Source organism: Mytilus trossulus, chromosome 4 (genome assembly GCF_036588685.1).
Source record: "Mytilus trossulus isolate FHL-02 chromosome 4, PNRI_Mtr1.1.1.hap1, whole genome shotgun sequence".
In the NCBI taxonomy this organism is placed as follows: Eukaryota; Metazoa; Mollusca; class Bivalvia; order Mytilida; family Mytilidae; genus Mytilus; species Mytilus trossulus.
In genome coordinates this window covers 32,239,247-32,260,667 of record NC_086376.1, presented here as the reverse complement: position 1 = coordinate 32,260,667, position 21,421 = coordinate 32,239,247, and the positions used below count along the sequence as shown (strand labels likewise).

General features: G+C 33.1%; 1 protein-coding gene across 6 annotated transcripts in view; it reads right to left on the bottom strand.

The window, feature by feature from the left end:
* LOC134715124 (semaphorin-1A-like) overlaps positions 1 to 21,421 on the bottom strand; it is an 82,449-nt gene that overhangs the window by 51,001 nt on the left and 10,027 nt on the right. For 2 of the 6 annotated variants that reach the window (XM_063577056.1, XM_063577058.1), the window contains exon 2: positions 2,553 to 2,667. The gene's annotated coding sequence lies outside the window, so the exon portion shown is untranslated. The other 4 variants (XM_063577060.1, XM_063577061.1, XM_063577057.1 and 1 more) reach the window with 4 other exon arrangements.

The following is a 21,421-nucleotide window of genomic DNA, read 5'->3' as shown; positions in this document are numbered from 1 at the left end:
ATAAGTAAGACTCATATATATATAACAATTCAAAGGAAGTAGTTGATTCCTATGTGAAACCAAAATTAGTTTGTAACATTTGGTACCATTTAGAAAAAGAACTATATCTGATAATTTTATTTTCACATCCGTATAACGAGCTTGAAAGTTTTTTTCATCATACTGCTGACCCGACCTATTTTTTGAGAATCCACTTTTTCAATGTTTCCTTTTCCTCTTCCGCTCATTGTGAAATTACAATTTAAATGAATGGACCTATTTAAAGTACAAAAGGATATCCTCTCATCGAGTCAAGTATCCCCTCTTTCCTAAAACAATTGTTACAAATGGACCAAACTTTATATTCATCATTTTCCTTGAAATATGAGATTAATTAGATTATAAACGTATGATTTGAGGATTAATGCAATTTCATTTCCGTGTAAGGTTCGGAAATGTACAATGTTTTATAAGATGCATATCATGTTATACAGGGGTGTTGCATCACTCCTACTTTATTACTCTTCATTAAAATTGTCGCGTGATTTTTACATGATGTACATGTCACATCTAAAGTCTTATCTTAAAAAGGAATAATGTGTAAATACATGTAGATATATCCTGTCTGGTCAGATAATGCACAATTGCCCATGCAAGATTTGTCACGGAAAAATTTGCAATTAGCATCAACATTAGTTGCACATGATAATTGTGGTAAGAATTCCCCCACTCATACAAAATACCTCGTAACTGAAGAGTCTGCGTGGTAAATCTGAAAATAATTTACATTACAATTCAATTTTCTTTTTTAAATTGTCCATGAAACAAATGAAAATTAATTAACTTTAATACTTTTTCCAAATGAATTAGTTAAAAAGAAAATATAACTACAGAAATTAGCTTTATGGCAAATGTAACAATGATAACGAAAGCCTCTAAATATATATTAGTGGAAACAAAGTAGAATTTTTAATACAATGCAGGAACTTGTTAATAGAAGTTGCTGTTGGTTGCTGCAAATAATTGCATATTCACTTTTTTTTCAAAGGGGTTCTCTAACGATATATAAAATTAAAAAAGGAAACGGGGAATGTGTCAAACAACAACAACCCGACCATAGATCAGTCAACAGCCGAAGGCCAATAATGGGTCTTCAATATAGCGAGAAACTCCCATACCCAGGGGAGTCCTTTAGCTGGCCCCTTAAAATATGTATACTAGTTCAGTGATGATGGACCTCATACTTAACTCCGAATTATTCACAAGAAACTGAAATTAAAAATCATACAAGACAAACAAAGGCCAGAGTCTTCTGACTTGGGACAGGTGCAAAAATGCGGCGAGGTTAAACATGTTTGTTAGATTTCAACCCTGCCCCTATACCTCTACCAATGTAGAAAAGTAAAAGCATAACAATAGGCACATTAAAATTCAGTTCAAGAAAAGTCCGAGTCTGATACAAAAGAAAATAAACAAAATGACAATACATAAATAACAACAGACTACTAACAGTTAACTGACATGGCAGCTCCAGACTTCAATTAAACTGATTGAAAGATTATGTCTTAATCATATGAATATCAGGCACAATCCTTCCTGTTAGGGGTTTAGTATCATACTATCATAAAATATATGAGAAGAACATAACCCATATCATGCCAACAACTGCATGCCATAAATACTTATTGTACAGTATTTTATTTTTCAAATGAGTATTTTCTTTTCTTTTATGATTTTCTTCTATATTGACAATTTCATTTAAATTTTCAAATCTATATCAGCAGGTATTGCAATTTAAATAAAAATATTTTTGCATACCTGAAGTTATCTCCCCTTTTTGTATTTAAGAGGTGTCTGCTTCCCATACATCCTTAAGATACTAAAAACAATTTCTTTGTATGAAATTAGCTTTTATTTCTTTGTATAAAATGATTTGTTATTAATGTTTTCTAATACAATAGCTCATGCATTATACATGTATGTCAATTCAGGTTTAAAATACATTGGTTAATATATGATACATGTACATGTAAAAGCGAGAAAAAAAAATAAGTACATTAATATCCATAATATTATTTTCTCCAAGATACGATATTCTGACCATCAACCTATAAAACATGCCTATACAAGTACTCCACCTGCAGATACAGCCTTTAAGTAAAGAAGCACTTCAAGATAATGTGTTTTACCCATAAACTCAAGTCCTTAATATTTACTTAATATTATTTACATTGTGGTTATCTGCAAATATGGTTGTGTATCTATTTGTCGATAATTTTCTACCTGATGTTAACAAAGGGTCATATTTAAAGATTACAAAGGGTTACAATTACTTGCAAATGAAACAGGTCAATAACAAATAGTAGCATACCTCGTTGCAATAATGAAGCGGATGTTCTTGTTTCCCGACTTCAACAACATCTAATTGATTTAAGCTAACTGTGAAGCAATTAAGCTTTGTTCTCTAACAGAGTTCTTATTACCCCTATTTTAAATGACGTAATTGATTTTGCCTGATAAATATTCTGGGACCTGACAGGATCAGTCAATTATGGACATCACTACTTGTTTACCTACGATTCTCCTTAAAAGTCGTATTGTTGTACCATCATTTACTAAGTTCTATCGACGTAATAACTTGTTTACTTCTTATTAAATTCAATTACCACATCGTACTTGTTATGCAATCTGGAAAAAAAATCAACAACATCTTAAGAAAATGTGTCGCTACTTATATATTTAACTGTATAGCTCTTATACTGACAAATCATGTGATAACTAGAAATAAAATACAATTATATGATCATATCATCATTCAATTTGTAATATTCAAAACATTAGTTTTTCTAGTCAGTATAATTTCATTTTACGCTACAAATTCATATAATATCTCTTTAGAGATTCACAAATACCAATTTTCAATGAAACAGAAATAACAGCATTAAAATATTCAGAGGAAAAAGGATGTAATCATTAAGACACAAATTTTCTTTAGTAAGTCTGACACCAGGCTTTTGGTTTTCTTGTATGAATTGTGTCACATTTAGTCTTATTGGTGCCTTTTATAACTTACTATATAGTATATAGTATGGATTTTGCTCATTATTGAAGGCCTGGCATACAGTAACTTTGAATTGCATTTAATGGGTTACAGGTTTCATTGACAATCATACCACATTTCTTTAACCCCTTCACCCCAAATCCAACCTGTGAAGATAGTAACCACCATTCTTTGATGGCCTTTATGACCCTCCATACTTTTAAGAACTGCCCCAGCTGAACGTCCTTTGACAGCAAGGACTAACATATGGCCAAATCCATAAAGGGTCAACTTAAGAATCTAACAATCCAAAATTTATTAATGAACAAGTGTATAGTTACATGAATTTTAAAATCAAAACTGAGATAGAGACAACTAACAATGAAATAAAAGTACATTCAATGATTTGTATAGTAATCCTTGGTACATCCAATATTTGGATTATGATTGATTTATAAACACAAAGACCAGTCAAAACACCATATCAATAATGTCTCACAAAACTTGTTCAATCCCAGTAATTCTTCAATTTCAACAAGCAAAATTTTAACAGATTGGTGCGTTTGATTTCCGCATAATTTCAACCAATCATTTACCTTACAAAATGGAAATCTTGAATTGTGTCAGAACAAAAAAGTATAATGTAAAGTGTTGATTAAATGTCTACAGTAACAATTTGGCTACTGTCTATTCTGTTTCTATCAATCACTATACAATTTGAATCAACACTTTCTTCTCCTGCAAAATGACAACTACCTTTTAAACCTGTTAGCTTAAATCAATGTCTATCTAAAATAATAATTCTTTTTGTTATTACAGCAAATGAAACATAAAATGATAATTCCAGATGCTTTTTTCATAAATACTGATTTATAAAAGACATAGACTACTTTTGTTTGTAATCTATGAAAATAAAACAATTACTGCTATGAAGAAATCGTCAGCAAAAGTACTCCTTATTCATCACGTCTTTAGTGCATTCTTATATCATTTTACATGTGAAAGATTACATGTAGATAATGAATGTGTATGTGACTCAAGTAGTCAATGAACCTTGATCAGTTTTACCTCAATAACCAATACCTACAAAACTTGTACTTCAAAAATCTCCAACTAACACTAGAAAAATAGACCAAATCATTATTCTGTGGGACTTTGTCCTATTATTGGATTCTTTTTTCCTGTACTATTATGCTGCCCATGCCAATTGTGCCCATCAAGGATTTTTTAAAGAAGGGCCAACCATTACCCCCATTAGACAAAATTTGAAATGGAACTGGTAAACAGTCTGTAACTTCATAGGGGGGGGGGGGGGGGGGGGGTTGCAGGCAAAGAAATCCACAAAAGACATCTCAGTTCATTCATTTTCACGGAACTTGTACACATTTTTATTTAGGGGCAACCTGAGGCCTACCTCCAGGTGCAGGATTTTCTTGCTGCATTGAAGAACTAATAGCAGTCTTCAGCTTTTTTCTGCTCTTTGGTCAGGTTGAGTTGTTGTCTCTTTGACATATTCCCCATTTCTATTTTGAAATTTTATTTAAATACATGTTCTTATCAAAAATGAAATTTAAAGATGAAGATTATATTTCCAGATAGAATTGTAGCTTAAAAGCCTCTCAAAAAATAGAAACCTGAATTCATACAATTCCTTTCATTTTGATATCACTAGATTAAAATATCTGGTGAAATAAAACATAACTGCATTGAATACAGTTACATTAATTGCTCTTGCATATATACGGTAACTGCCTTTGAAAATTTGACTCTAAACATTTTGTGACACTTCGACCTTATCATATGATCACTTTCAAAGTTCTTCAAATTTTACAACAACCTGTATTCAAATTTCCTTTGATAACAGGCAAGTGTGCTACTTAATTATTGAAAAGGTTGAGTTCTAGCTATTTGCCACAAGATTTAGTATAGCGAAGTGTACACCTGGACTCCTGGTACTGTATGTATCTGATTACAACTTGTATTTTTTCATTATCTTATTTTAAGTTCTTAATTTATTTAGAGAAAAGAATTATTTTGTAAAGTTTGTTTGATTGTTTGTTTGTTGGAGTTCCAACACCTGATTCAAAAGCATCTTTTAATTTCATGCAAGGAGCCAGAGTTCAAGCAGAGAACCACCAATAATAGATATAATAATCTGCAAAGTTAGACAAGCACACATTATCACCTAAGCTTTGTTCAGACTCACAACCATAGGGGTTAGAGGCATGGGATCTCAAAAGATAAACACCTAGACCTTATATCTGCAGAGACCCTCACATGACCAGCACACACTACATCTAGTTTAGTTAAGACTCACAAAATTAGAGATTAGAGGCAATTAAAGAATCTCAAAGGATAAATAAACTACATAGACCTCATATCTACAGAGACCCCCATTCTAATTAAAACACACAATGAGCACACATTACCAATAGCTTAGTTCAGACTCACTTTACCTTAGAGGTTATAGGCAAGGGATCTCAAAAGATTAACACCTAGACCTCATATCTACAGAGATCCTCATTCTAATTAAAATACATACCTGATATCTACTTCAACATTCACAACATGTTTAAGGAATATTAACCTCCATTCAAGATGTATAGTTCAGGAAGACAAATTCACAAGACAAAATGATGTGCATAAAAAGTGCATACATTAAACAGTTGAAGTTGTCTGAGGTCAACTAACTTTAATTGATAGGGTTAAAATTAAGTGTTTAAAGTACATTTATGTAATTTATCAACTTAACATATAACAATAACATGTGAACATTGTCAATTTCTCTAATTTTAATGCTATTTTCACATTTTTCAGATCAGTGTGAGAAATATATTTCTCCTCTCTAGAGAAAACTCTTTTCTTATGAATTGATTGGTCAAAATTTAATTAGGACATCTAATTTTATTGATTTCTTCTGAAGTTCCTATTGTGACATCTTGAAAAAAGGCAACCATGTCTTATGAGGTAACAACTGTCTACAAATCTCTAGAAAGATAAACTTTTTTAAGATACAGTATCGTTTAAAATTCATAAGAAAAAGAGATTCCTCCAACATATATATGTATCTTGTGTATTACAACTCATTTCTTCCCTCTCAAGTAATGTATATTGATAATTTTATAAAACTCTGCAAGCTGCACATTTCTAACTTTCAAAATCAAACTGTCTCAAGTGGAGAAATATTGCTACACACTTGATGCAGTGTTGGAATCTATATTGTATACCATGTATTAAACAAAATCTAAACCAATTATTAAGTTAAGCATTGATCGTGTTTCCACAGATATCTTATTATGTAACATAGAGAGATGCTGTGTGCAAGCTGCCATTACTTTAGATCATCCTTGCTAATCTTCATTCAAATTACTAATTTATAATGGATTGTTGCATCACTGCATATAAAAGATTACCAATTTTCTCCTTCTTCGGTTGTATTAGCAGTGTTTATAAATAACATGCAGCTTCGTCAAAGCATTAAGTATTAGTTTGACTGCATTGCTAATCAATATTTAAGCATTGTCCATTTCTTTAACATTAGACAAAGCCATCATCTTTGAATTTTTCAGAACTGGAGAGCGATGTTAAAAATTGATGTATAGACAATCCTTGTTAAGGAGCTTCTGAGGGAGTTCGCTAAGTTCGATCTGTAGGTGTTAAGTCATTAGAACTAGAATCCTTAAATCAGTCAATGACAAACAATGCAGAATATTGACATTTTATACAATGCATCATTCAAATTACAACATGACATTACATGCAGAAAGGAATGAACATGTTAAAATATTTATGTGTTCAGAAATTATCATGCATATGTAATCAGTTCTATTTAATTCTATTATATGCAGTTTAAAAAGTTTACAGAAAATCAAAATTGCACTTTTGGAACTCAGTTTCATCCTTGATGAAAGAAAACTAGAGGCTCTCAAGAGCCTGTATCGCTCACCTGGTTCTACTTGGGTTTTTGAAATCATATAAAAAATTATAAAATTTGGCTTAAAGTAACAACACAACCTCATAAGGAAAGGAGTATTCAGGCTATGTTTGATTTAATTCAATTCAGTGGTTCTCTATAAGAAGACTTTTGTATGCATTTCCCATAGGGTCCTATGTTAAACTAAGTCCCCCCCCACTGGCGGCCATCTTGGATGATGGATCAGCTACAAAGTAACAACACTTGGTAAGCACCTCATAAGGAACATTCATGCCATGTTTGGTTTTATTCCATTCAGTGGTTCTCTAAAAGAAGTTATTTGTATGCATTTCCCCTAGGGTCCTATGTTAAACTAAATCCCCTGCTGGCAGCCATCTTGGATGATGGATCGGCTACAAAGTAACAACACTTGGTCAGCACCTCATAAGGAACATGCATGCTTTGTTTGGTTTCATTCCATTCAGTGGTTCTCTAAAAAAAGTCATTTGTATGCATTTCCCATAGGGTCCTATGTTAAACTAAGTCCGCCACTGGCGGCCATCTTGGATGATGGATTGGCTACAAAGTAACAACACTTGGTCAGCACCTCATAAGGAACATTCATGCCATGTTTGGTATCATTTCATTCAGTGGTTCTCTAAAAGAAGTCATTTGTATGCATTTCCCATAGGGTCCTATGTTAAACTAAGTCCCCACTGGCGGCCATCTTGGATGATGTATCAGCTACAAAGTAACAACACTTGGTCAGCACCACATAAGGAACATTCATGCCATGTTTGGTATCATTTCATTCAGTGGTTTTCTGTAAGAAGTCATTTGTATGCATTTCCCATAGGTTCCTATGTTAAACTAAGGCCCCCCGCTGGCGGCCATCTTGGATGATGGATCGGCTACAAAGTAACAACACTTGGGCAGCACCTCATAAAGAACATTCATGCTATGTTTGGTTTCATTATATTCAGTGGTTCTCTAAAAGAAGTCATTTGTATGCATTTCCCATAGGGTCCTATGTTAAACTAAGTCCCCTGCTGGTGGCCATCTTGGATAATGGATTGGCTACAAAGTAACAACACTTGGTCAGCACCTCATAAGGAACATTCATGCTATGTTTGGTTTCATTCCATTCAGAGGTTCTCTAAAAGAAGTCATTTGTATGCATTTCCCATAGGTTCCTATGTTAAACTAAGTCCCCCGCTGGCGGCCATCTTGGATAATGGATCGACTACAAAGTAACAACACTTGGTCAGCACCTCATATGGAACATTCATGCTATGTTTGGTTTCATTCCATTCAGAGGTTCTCTAAAAGAAGTCATTTGTATGCATTTCCCATAGGGTCCTATTTTAAACTAAGTCCCCCGCTGGCAGCCATCCTGGATGATGGATCTGCTACAAAGTAACAACACTTGGGCAGCATCTCATAAGGAACATTCATGCCATGTTTGGGTGTCATTCCATTCAGTGGTTCTCTAAAAGAAGTCATTTGTATGCATTTCCCATAGGTTCCTATGTTAAACTAAGTCCCCCGCTGGCGGTAGTCTTGGATGATGGATCTGCTACATAGTAACAACACTTGGGCAGCACCTCATAAGGAACATTCATGCCATGTTTGGTTTCATTCCATTCAGTGGTTCTCTAAAAGAAGTTATTTGTATGCATTTCCCATAGGTTCCTATGTTAAACTAAGTCCCCCACTGGCAGCCATCTTGGATGATGGATCTGCTACAAAGTAACAACACTTGGGCAGCACCTCATAAGGAACATTCATGCCATGTTTGGGTGTCATTCCATTCAGTGGTTCTCTAAAAGAAGTCATTTGTATGCATTTCCCATAGGTTCCTATGTTAAACTAAGTCCCCCACTGGCGGCCATCTTGGATGATGGATCTGCTACATAGTAACAACACTTGGGCAGCACCTCATAAGGAACATTCATGCCATGTTTGGTTTCATTCCATTCAGTGGTTCTCTAAAAGAAGTCATTTGTATGCATTTCCCATAGGGTCCTATGTTAAACTAAGTCCCCCGCTGGCGGCCATCTTGGATGATGGATTGGCTACAAAGTAACAACACTTGTTCAGCACCTCATAAGGAACATTCATGCCATGTTTGGTTTTATTCCATTCAGTGGTTCTCTAGAAGAAGTTCAAAATGTAAAAAGTTTACGACCACAACAACGGACGACGACGGACGCCAAGTGGTGATAAAAACTCACTTGGCCCTTCGGGCCAGGTGAGCTAAAAAGTACTACAAAATTTTCAAAACTCCAATATAATTTCAAAAAGGGAAGTAAAAAACCCTGAAAAAATTAAATTTAGCCTAAATCCATCAATTGGAAATACTTTAAAATTTTGATGGATTCAGTAGAGGATTATGCCAGGCAATGGGCTAAGCGCGAGAAGGAAGATGTAGACACTCTATCCGAATGGATTAAGGCAGTGAGGTCGTTAATACAAATCAGAATTAAGAAACTGAATGGGTCTATCAATGCCCATGCTACGTCAATCTTTAAAGACCCTAATGTTGCTAAACACCTATCTGACCTCCATGATAAATATGTTGTTGTCCCCGCAGACAAGCCCCAAATAACATCGTTTTTGTCTGTAAAAGTCATTACATTAATTGCTTGATAAACAAATTAGGTATAGACAATTCACTTGGAAACTCAACATATACCCTCACGACACTTACCAAAGAGGAAATCCTGGATAATCATAGGTCTGTTCTTTGTTCCTTTGGTATTTCAACCAAAGATGAAGAACTGGATCTCCCATCACTGTATTGGATACCTAAACTACATAAGTGTCCTTACAAACAACGGTATATTGCTGGGTCTTCCAAGTGCTCCATGAAACCTCTTTCTAAATTATTAACATCTATTTTATCAGCAATCAAAGACGGGCTTGAAAGTTATTGTGAAACTGCCTATTCTAGAGGCAGCGTGAATCAGATGTGGATACTTAAAAATTCCAAAGATCTTTTAGAGTACATTCAATCTAACTTCTTTCATCTTGTAACAGTATTAAAACATTTGACTTTTCTACTCTTTACACAAGTATTCCACATTCCAAACTAAAAGACAAATTGAAAGAGTTGGTATTACTTTACTTCATAAAAAAGATTGGCCAACGTAGGTACAAGTATCTTGTCTTAGAGAGGGATAAATCCTACTTTGTAAAGAATCATTCTGATTCAAACAAAAAATTCTCTGAAACCGATATTATCAAGATGCTTGATTTCTTGATTGACAACATATTTGTTAGGTTCGGAGGACATGTTTTTCAACAGACTGTCGGCATCCCAATGGGAACAAACTGTGCCCCTCTACTTGCCGACTTGTTTCTTTATTATTATGAGGATGACTTCATGCAGGAACTTCTTAGGAAGAAAGATAAGAAGTTAGCAATATCCTTTAACTCTACATTTCGCTATATAGATGACGTTCTTTCACTAAACAATGCAAAATTTGGTGACTATGTGGAACTCATCTATCCCATCGAATTGGAGATAAAGGATACTACAGATACAGTTAAGTCGGCTTCATATCTTGACTTACATCTAGAAATTGACAATGAGGGTCGGTTGAAAACAAAACTTTACGACAAAAGAGATGATTTCAGCTTTCCAATTGTGAACTTTCCATTTCTAAGTAGCAACATTCCAGCAGCACCTGCATAAGGTGTATATATCTCCCAATTGATACGATATTCCCGTGCTTGCATTTCCTATCATGATTTTCTTGATAGAGGGTTACTGCTCACAAGGAAGCTATTAAACCAGGAGTTCCAAATGGTGAAGTTGAAATCATCCCTTCGTAAATTTTACAGACGCCATCACGAGTTGGTTGACTGTTATGGAATAACCGTTTCACAAATGATATTGGATATGTTCCTTACGTCGTAACTACAATCCCCTTCCCTTTCATGAATGTGACCTACTGAATTAGACTATTTACCGGATTTGTAATCACATAAGCAACACGACGGGTGCCACATGTGGAGCAGGATCTGCCTATCCTTCCGGAGCACCTGAGATCACCCCTAGTTTTTGGTGGGGTATGTGTTGTTTATTCTTTAGTTTTCTATGTTGTGTTGTGTGTACTATTGTTTTTCTGTTTTTCTTTTTAATTTTTAGCCTTGGCGTTGTCAGTTTGTTTTAGATTTATGAGTTTGACTGTCCCTTTGGTATCTTTCGTCCCTCTTTTAGCCTACACTTAAAACAATTACCAGAACCAATAGAAAACAACTGACGTGTTCCTTACTTGGTACATGCATTTCAGATATAAAAAAATAGTGGGTAACAAGATAAAATCAGTTCATAGGAGTAATATTGAATAACAATTAAAATAACAATAGTAAAATATTCCACTATAAATAAAATCAAAATAATAATTTTCAAGGAAATTGTTTATACAGTTGTATGATTTTTTTTATGATATAAACAGGAAATAAGCCTACATGTCTCCGTAAAATGTCATTCATTACGTTTCCTATACCCACGTTCACGCCTACCTCATAATAGCACAACAGTGAGTGGAGGTAGGAAATGAAAAAAAAGGAAAATTAACACTTTTCAGCATTTCAAGGTCAAAATCTATTTATATGGTATAAAATAAGAAACTCCTGGAAATTTAAAATCAGACTTAGTTACATTGTAATGCCACATAAGGTAAACAAATAAAAGAAATATCTGCAGGATGTTGTTTACAACTTAACATTGAACTCAATGTCTAAAAATAAAAGTTGCTCTATTTTATACTAAAATCTGCTGGACTTTGTAAATAATTTAATCAAAATAAATATCAGAGTTTTGTAATTATAGTAGGGCCTTTGCATAATATAATTAGTACAGACTAGCAACAGCTGACCCTTCCAGCATCCCAGAGTTTAACACCTTTTGTTAGTAATATTTGTGTTGCATATTATTTTGTGAACTTATGAACTTATTCCTCTTTTCCTTTAGCCAAGGTTTAGGATATGAATAAATGTAGATAATGAGACAACAAACCAATAAAAAACCATGCTTAAAGACATTTACAGGGCATTTTTGGGGTTTCGTTCGTCCCTTTGGTATCTTGTTAATATTTTTTTCATATTAATCAATGGCCAGAAAATTAAATCAGAATATGTGAATCTCCGGAGAAATCAGGGCCTTGTATTATTAAACAGATACCTGTCATGTCGGGTATTAAATTTCTGTACCAAACAGAAAATATAACATGCTTAGAAACTCCTAATCAATCCTACTTTCCTCAGTTAAATCATCAAGTCTGGGAAAGGAAGGTTAAGTTGTCTGGAATTGATTTACGATAGCCCCACTCATATAGACAATATCTATAAACAATCTTAAATCAAGTTTTCCAATCCAGCAAATTTCAATTTCATGTTCTATTCCAAGATATTTGTTAATGTGGTGAAAGTCTATTAAAGCTCTTATATCCATTGCACTTTAGCGATCAAACATATAATGCAGATGTGAGTCATACTTTTTATTTCAAAATTTGTACCGACTGATGAGATTTGTTCCATATACAATTCTGTTCATGTATTATTGCTAATTACGGAACCAAAAAATCACCATGAGCAATAATATGTGATTATAGAAAACGCATGAGTATAACAATTTGATGAATGCACGAACAAGAGCAACATGCAAATCATAAATTAAAAGCTAATAAAAGCTTAATCAAACAGAATTTTCAATATAAATAAAAGGCCAAAGATACTAAAATGGACAATAAGAAATAAATGTGTCATTACATGAGTCAAAGAGAGACCAACAATACCATGGTAAAAATGCATAAAAAGGCAAACAATAGTCTACTTTTAAACACTTCAAGGAATACTTGGACTGCATGAGCAACACCAAAAATCAGAACAATCTCACAGGTGCCTCGGAAAGGTAGGCAAAAAAAATCAAGAATAATGTCTACTTTGTTTAAACTTGCATCTTCTAAGGAAAACTATGATCCATGCTTTAAATCTATGAAGTACATTTTACAAGGTAGAGGATACAAAAAATTATAGACCTTAACTGAAGATATAAAAATTGCAGGCAATTATACATGTTTTGAGCCATTGACTCCCCCCCCCCCCCAAAAAAAAAGAAGAGTTAAAACAAAAGAAATCACAATATAAAAGCAACAAAGCTCATGTTATAAATACCATTTATGTTCACAAATCTTCAACCAATTCTCATACCACATCATCTTGTATCTATTTTATAAAATTTAATAAAAATTAAAATAATGTACACTAACATTATTGAGACAAAAAAGTTTGAGTTTTATCAGTCATGTAAAAATGTTTAAATCACTATTTTTTGAGACAGCCATATAATGCAATAAAATCCTAGATAATCATTTGCATAAGCTTAAAATCAAACAATTTCTGCTTTCCCTGCAAAATATGATTACTTGTAACTATCTGTCTTACTGGTACTGCTTCTAATGCAGAAAATTAATCATTCTTCACAAATTCAATTTATTTCTAAACATTTCCAATTCAAAGATTACAGCCAGACTTATTAAGTTAAGGTCTCCCTTCTGCCCAGTTTAACCTTTCTATCAGAAGATAAAGTCGCTTACTGAACAGAACAGATTACTAAAAGTTAATTCGCCTGATTGGCACTCACTTGTAACTGTATAATACAAATTTACTCAATAGGATGCATTTAACAATCATTATGTATTTCAAACCCTGCTTGTTCAATTTAATAATATCAACCAAATTTACTAGTAATGAATATGTACTGCTATTATTATTTAATTTTCCTTTAGAGTGGTGACTTCATTTATGGCGACTCTAGCCTATAATTAGTGTCACGTTTGGACAAAGGGGCTGGAGTGTCAGCTCGTCAGTTTATTCTAGGTCTGATTTTCAAGGCATAATGGATTTCATAACACTGTACAAAATGTTCATAAATGTCCATCAAAGACCTTGAAATAAAGATTGACTTCAACACTCCCTATAAAGTGTGAAATTTCATGAATGAAAAATAAAAAAATCAAGGATGTTTATACTTAAGATACGCATCTCATTAAATAGAAATATAAGAATAACAAGTTAGTAGTAAATTGAAAGAAGAGATTTTCATTACTTTATTTCAAGGCGTTTACCAAAACATTATTGAATAAAGTGCAACTGTTTCACCTTACAAATGTATTTTATTTGGCTCAATTATGGTTCTCAAGGTATCTTTTTCTTCTGTTTTTGCTTTTGTCTTTTTCTCCTCTATTGTGACAGTTTTATAATGCAATTAATATTCAAAAGTATCTCATTCCATCTACTGCCAAATAATGAACCTAACTTTTTGTTCGTCTAAGTTATTGTAGAGAAATCTAATTTCAATTGTGTGTTACTCTACAGTCAATTTGTTTGAAAAAAATAACACTTTGAAATGGGAAAACAATGAGGTATAAAGCCTGGGAAAATGCAAAACAGGCAACCAAAAGCCTTAAGACGGCGACATTGAGTCCTCTACATCAAACAGTTGTCTATACATTGTCAAAATAGTTAAAATTATCTTTACCAGTTATTCTTTATAAGATTCTAACATGACGTCCTTCAAACGCTTTGAGTACACAGCCGTGGTAAAATATAAATATATAGTTTGGGCTGTTCTGATCATACTCTGACGTCCGACGTTCAGAATGAGCTTCCCGACGTGATAAAACTATGACGTCGGAATATAAGCATTTTACGGAAAAATGCATGCTTGTGAAACCGAAAATCATCACAAACAATGAAGCGTAAACAAAGGATGATAAAATGTGTTATATAAGCCATTTTTTTGTATACTTATAAGACATATAAGTACAATTGTCATTTAGATTCATCCAAACCTATCTACCTATCTAAATATTTATGCCAATATATTCGCTCAGGGTAAAACATTTGTCATTAAGGGCCAATCTGTGGTAAAATCACAATATATTCAAGCCCCTATGAATCATTTCTTAAATATTTTGAAAGGCCATGTAATCCTGTACTTGTGTATATTTCTAATTATTGTAAAATGCAACCTGAACAATGCAATAGCAGACAAAAAACACAGAAAATATAAAATTCAATCACAAAAGCAATAATTTACCCAGGGACCATACAGAAACATAAAAGTTGATGTGGAAGAACAGTCAAAACCATGGAAACAAATTAGAGAATGATAATGGAGAGATAATAGTTCACAAAACACTTCGCATAAAACTGGAACAACCATGATCTCCTTATTTTTATGACTACATGTGCTCTAGAAGGGGTATGCAAAATCTTACCACCAGTGGCACTATGCTAACAATTGTATGTTTCAGCTTAGTTAAAATACTTCCCTTCCAACATTTCTTAAAACAAATCCATACCTAATATGTTTGCCAACAAATTAAATTTTTACATAAGCTCCGTCTGTTCTATGATAGATACAAATTTGTACAAATAAATAACTGATAATTAGAACTGTAATCACAGCACCAGTTCAGTACCAGTCTAAATTCCCAAGTAAAGGTTTCTTATCGGCAGAAATAATGAAGATTTACACATCAGGCAAATTGTATTTATTTGATTAATGGAGAAATTAGTTTTTCTATAGAAAGCAAATAAACCACCATCAAAATGTGTCACTGAATCTACTGAAAACTTGATGGGAATTTATCAAACACGACTTCCTATTTCTGGTTAATTAGTGTCCCAGCTGCTGTGACAATTAATGATTGGACTACAGGGTGACAAAAAGGACATATAAGAGCCAGGGAAAACTAATGGTCAAGAGCTGTAAGGTTGTGGCTGATAGGAACAGTGACAGCATGGCAGGAAAAGGTCATTTACTATGACCAAGAGCAGAAAATTTAGGGGGAAAATTTGACCAATATATCTTGACATATATATATATTATATGATAGATATATAAAATGTTTAGTATGAATCTCAATGATTTTATAACAAGTATAGTACCTTTAAATCCATTGACAATGACCCAAACTGCAAACCTCTTTTTTGGAATTATGTGACAAAATTTATAATGATCAATAAAAATTGTAATTTTGCTGTATAATGCTTGAGATATGATACAATTATAAATCAAACATTATTTTTATACCAGTCCAATAGGACTGAATACTATCATCTTGTATTCTTAAATATGATTCAGAAATTGAGGGCTATTATTTTGCTTTATAAAATAAAATGAAAAGCATGTATACTAAAACTTATTGTCTACTCGTTTCATTCAACTCAGACACTTCAATGACCCTTCGTTTCTTACCCAGGAATTTTCTCATCCCATATTGAACAAGCATTTCCTTTTATAAATGAGCCGCTCTCACCTTAATTTGTCCCGATTCTGACCAATTAAGATCTTATCACGTCTCATCATTATTTCTCTAGCAGTAGGTGGTAGATAAATATAGTAACATATGGTCTATTTTTAGAACACATTTGGATTATTAATTCAAAAAGATGAATTAAAACTTCTTAAATTTACAAAATGTCTGAAGCTAGTATTATCTGATACTATATATGGTAACATATTAATAATACTTCATGATTTAGAATAAAAACCAAATCGGCTTGAATAATTTTTAACAACTTTAAGAAACAAACTTCAGGCAAATAGAAACGCTGGTTAAAATATTATTAATTCTAATCTAATCGTCTTATATATTTAACTGTCTAATCATGGTCTCATTATAAGCAGACAACCTAAAGGCGCAGAAACTAAAAGTGGCCCATATTATAAATAAGTTTTTTCTAAACAAAAAATATTATAAATCTATAAGACCATATCATTTTTGAGTCATAAACTTCATAAAACATTAATATATACTGTATCATATTGACAACATTGAATACGTCGTCTATGGTTCCTCCATTGAGTCATTCAATTTCTACATGTAATATGATGCATTTGTAATGATTCTTAATACGGAATAATTTTAAAATTTAAAATTTTTGATTAATGCATTCAGATCAAATTTGAGATTTTAACTTTTAATAGATATTATAAAAAGACAAGTGATCATGGTTAAATGAACCATTTAAAAATCCTCCTTCTCATTTCTAATTTGTCAAATCTGATGGATTATTTTACATATACAATGTCAATTATTAGAAGTTTATGTTAGTTTGCAATAGTTTTCACAAAACTACATGTATTTTCTTTTTCACAATTAACTTATCTATTTATTCGAATCTTCCGACTCTTGACCTGAGAATTTTCTTCTGAACTTTTGATGTCATACAACTATCACTTTTCCATGGTTGCGTTAAACATTTTCTCTTATGACGTCAGAACCTTCAAAGAAGGCCAGTAATTGCGACAAATAAAGATAAGATGTATTATCATGATTATCAGGGATAATATAGTACTAGTATCTTATTGCACAAGACTGATCTTTATCATTTAGGGAAACATGTCATATATTGTACCGTAGACTCATTTATATCAAATATGAAAAGAAATAACCACACCAGTACAGACTCAATAAAGTACTAGTGGTCTTTTCATAAAAAATCTTACGATAAAAATTAATCGCAAGTTATACTAAAATGTTCATGACTTCTTATTTTTTCTCGTAAGATTTTTTGTGATACCAGTAGTTGATGTACTCAGGTGCTATTTTTTTATTAGTTACAATCATTTCCAGTTTTTATGTAATGTTAGTACATTATCCACACATATAATTTTAGTGTGATCACTTGATTTCTTTATAAGGAAAATTGTGGTTTATATACTACGATAAAATTTTGAATATCATAGGCTACGTATGATACTTATTGAATAGGTTTTTGTAAAGGAACATTTGCTTTTCTAGCTTAATAGCAATATGTCCGAAATTAAGTACAAGATCACTCTAGAGATTGTTAATGAAAAATTGCTTTTTCAGCTATAATATTTTTAATTGACTTTCTTTTGTGTCAAACATTTAAAAAATCCTATCCATTTGAAAATCAGTTGCTAAGTATCAAATTTCAGAAAATGAAATGCAGTTCCATTTTTTAACATTCTGTCCCATATCGTTAATTTAAAATCTTTTCATGTCATATTTGATTTTTCGATGTTATATTTTCCAAAGGAACAGTTCAAATAATTTATCTATGTTAAGATTTTTAACACACATTATTTACTTTTAACAATATTTAAGTTCTCATATGCTTTTATGTAAGTTTACTTAGGTGTTCTTACAAGGACAAAAAGACTAAATATTTAAAATATTTTTACATACTTTAATACAAAAAGTGACACACTTCATCTTTTCTTACAATACATTCACTCCTTCTGATCTGAAAAAAAATTTCCTTTTATTATATTTCACAATGTGGTAATGTATTGCGATACGTTTTGTTATTTACACTTGAATTCACATGTCAGCTTCAAGTAGCGAGACAACACACCACAATTCCCACTGTGGGGGAACAATACCCTCATTCAAATCCCGTAAAAAACAAAATTAAAGGCTCAGAAACCTTCATTATAATATACCCTTGGTATTAAAACATACCAGTAGGAGAGTATTGAAGATTTTATTTTACGATGTGAATCTTATTCTTCCATTTAATTTCTGGACATCAATCTTTGTCGTCTCTCTGACCCTGAAGAATCAAACTTTAAGAAGTCATTATTAACTACTTCTGAGGTGATAAAACATTACAGTCTTATACCCCAAGCATTGGTTAACTATACACACGTAGAAAACATCACAGCCTTATACCCCAAGAATTGGTTAACTATACACACGTAGAAAACATCACAGCCTTATACCCCAAGCATCGGTTTACTATGCACGCATAGAAATAATAAACTTTGAGGTGATAAAACATCACAGCCATATACCCCAAGCATCAGTTCACTATACCCATACGTAAATAATAAACTTTGGCAAGTGAAACTTTAAAAGAAAGTATTATAACTATTCTTTTCATTATTTCAGTTTACATACTAGACAGAACCATGAAGGAATAAGAATTGACAGTACATTCTACAGAATACAGTAGATACTTTCTCAGTCAACACCATTACAGAGGAAATCTTCACAGTGGTCATTATTAGGGTGGACACAGTTAAAGGAGACAATATTCACAATGGACTCCATTACAGAGGACACTATTACAGTGGACATTATTACAGTGGACATTATTACAGATTACAGAAGCACCATCACAGTGGACACTATTAGAGTGGACAACAATACAGTGGACACCATTACAAAGGAAACCTTTGGACACTATTAGTACAGTGGACACTATTAGGGTGGACACAGTTAAAGGAGACAATATCACAGTGGACTCAATTACAGAGGACACTATTACAGTGGACATAATTACAGATTACAGAAGCACCATCACAGTGGACACTATTAGAGTGGACAACAATACAGTGGACACCATTACAAAGGAAACCTTCACAGTGAACACTATTAGGGTGGACACAGTTAAAGGAGACAATATCACAGTGGACTCAAATACAGAGGACACTATAACAGTAGACATTATTACAGATTACAGAAGCACCATCACAGTGGACACTATTAGAGTGGACAACAATACAGTGGACACCATTACAAAGGAAACCTTCACAGTGGACACTATTAGGGTGGACACAGTTAAAGGAGACAATATCACAGTGGACTCAATTACAGAGGACACTATTACAGTGGACATAATTACAGATTACAGAAGCACCATCACAGTGGACACTATTAGAGTGGACAACAATACAGTGGACACCATTACAAAGGAAACCTTCACAGTGGACACTATTAGGGTGGACACAGTTAAAGGAGACAATATCACAGTGGACTCAAATACAGAGGACACTATAACAGTAGACATTATTACAGATTACAGAAGCACCATCACAGTGGCAACTATTAGAGTGGACAACAATATAGTGGACACCATTACAGAATGGACAACAATACAGTGGACACCATTACAGTGGATACATTTTTGGACACTAATGTAAACTAATGAAGTGAAAACCATCATAGTGGACACTATTGCAAATGACATTATAACAGAAGACACATTTAAATTGGACACCATTACCATGGACACACAGACAGTACCACACAGGAAACTATTACAATGAGTGTTGCCTGTTGGAACAAACTATTACAATGAGTGTTGCCTGTTGGAACAAACTATTACAACGAGTGTTGCCTGTTGGAACAAACTATTACAATGAGTGTTGCCCATTGAAACAAACTATTACAATGAATGTTGCCTGCATGTTGGAACAAACTATTACATGAGTGTTGCCTGTTGGAACAAACTATTACAATGAGTGTTGCCTGTTGGAACAAACTATTACAATGAGTGTTGCCTGTTGGAACAAACTATTACAATGAGTGTTGCCTGTTGGAACAAACTATTACAATAAGTGTTGCCTGTTGGAACAAACTATTACAATGAGTGTTGCCTGTCGGAACAAACTATTGGCAAACAATAATTGGCTGCACACTAGTTATAAAAAATGCATATGCTTCAACTTAAAATAATCATATAACAGACTAAATACAAAATAATTCCCTTTCATAGCAGAACATATTGACTAATGTGTTTGTACCCGAGGTCTTTCAAACAGACTGACAGACAAATGGATTTAATGACAGAAGCAGGCAAAAAAAAGCTAGTATACACCAGCTCATGTTATTGTAAAGTACATCATCAGTGGTTGTCTTTTGTCATATAAAAAGAAGATGTGGTATGATTGCCAATGAGAAAACTATTCACAAAAGACCAAAACGACATATCTTTATATTTTATTGTCATTTTAGGGGAATTTAGGCTGTTGCCAAGAAATCTAATAGTCTCTCAGTCTGTTATATGTTTCCATTGTTATTCAAGATAGACCCTGCATATTGAAAAAAAAGGAGATGTAGTATGATTGCCAATGAGACAACTCTTCACAAGAGACCAAAATAACACAGAAATTCACAACTATAGGTCACTGTACAGCCTTTAACAATGAGCAAAGCCCATACCACATAGTCAGCTATAAAAGGCCCTGAAATAACAATGTAAAACAATTCAAACGAGAAAACTAACGGCCTAATGTATTTAAAAATTAAACAAAAAACAAATATGCAACACATAAACAAACGTCAACCACTGAATTACAGAGCCCAGACTTGCATACAGAATGAGGCAGGGTAAAACATGTTAGCAGGATCCCAACCCTCCCCCTAACCTGGAACAGTGGTATAAAAGTATAACATAAGAACGAACTATAAAAATCAGTTGAAAACGGCTTAACTCATCAGATGGACAAAAATACAAGTGGACATGGTACCAGTCTTAAATTTAAGACCATATATTAATCTCTTGATGTCTTTTAGTTATTTTTTATGTTGGGCAGCTGTCTCATTGATGTATAACTAACTTATGACATGTATTCATATAAAGGTAAATGGATTAGTCATAAGTTTGGCTATCGTCACCAACCACAGGGTAAATCCACACGTTAGTGATATCAAATG